At 62.4% G+C, this 591-nt stretch overlaps 1 protein-coding gene across 1 annotated transcript in view; it reads left to right on the top strand.

The window, feature by feature from the left end:
- The window catches only part of LOC102757444 (calcium/calmodulin-dependent protein kinase type II subunit beta), a 1,507-nt gene that overhangs the window by 745 nt on the left and 171 nt on the right, over positions 1–591 (top strand). The gene's annotated exons all lie outside the window — the stretch shown is intronic.

The raw sequence follows: 591 nt of genomic DNA, 5'->3' as shown, positions 1-591 counted from the left end.
GATGGAGCCGCGGTGCTCGCATGAGACCTGGGGAGCTCGCAGGGACCTGGGGCGCAGACCTGGGGCGCAGACGGGGCGCACGCGGGAGCTGACCCTCTGCCCTCACCGTTGCAGAGCCCGACGGATCGTGTTTGGCGCCGAGCCGCCCTCGGCTCACGGCCTGCCTGTCGCATGTTTGTGTCTGCCTCTTCCTCCCCTGGTGCCTGTGTCTGCAGAAAACCAAGACCAGAGTGGTTTATTTTTAAAAACAAGATGACAGCAAACACCACAAAAAAGGGAAAAAAAAGGATGAAATGGGGAAAAAAACATAAACAAAGGAAAACGCTGTAAAATGACTGCACTGGCGGGGCTGGAGCCTGCCGGCCACTCTGCACCGAGCTCCACTTGTCTGTCTGCTCCAGGCCTGCAGCCGGGCGGGCACTTGTCTGCTGGGCGGGCCGATCGCCCTCACGTGTTTGTCCGATGGGGCCCACCCCCCACCCTGCTGGCGGTGGGTCGTGTCAGGTGTCGTCTGGGGGCTGCCGGCCACGGCCTGAGCGCAGCTGTTCCCTCTGCATCTTTTCCCTTCCTCTACTCCCCCCCCCCCCCCCG

This window comes from Myotis davidii, unplaced genomic scaffold, assembly GCF_000327345.1.
Source record: "Myotis davidii unplaced genomic scaffold, ASM32734v1 scaffold1364, whole genome shotgun sequence".
In the NCBI taxonomy this organism is placed as follows: domain Eukaryota; kingdom Metazoa; phylum Chordata; class Mammalia; order Chiroptera; family Vespertilionidae; genus Myotis; species Myotis davidii.
The sequence above is the reverse complement of the archived record's forward strand: the minus strand, read 5'-3'. Positions and strand labels throughout refer to the sequence as shown.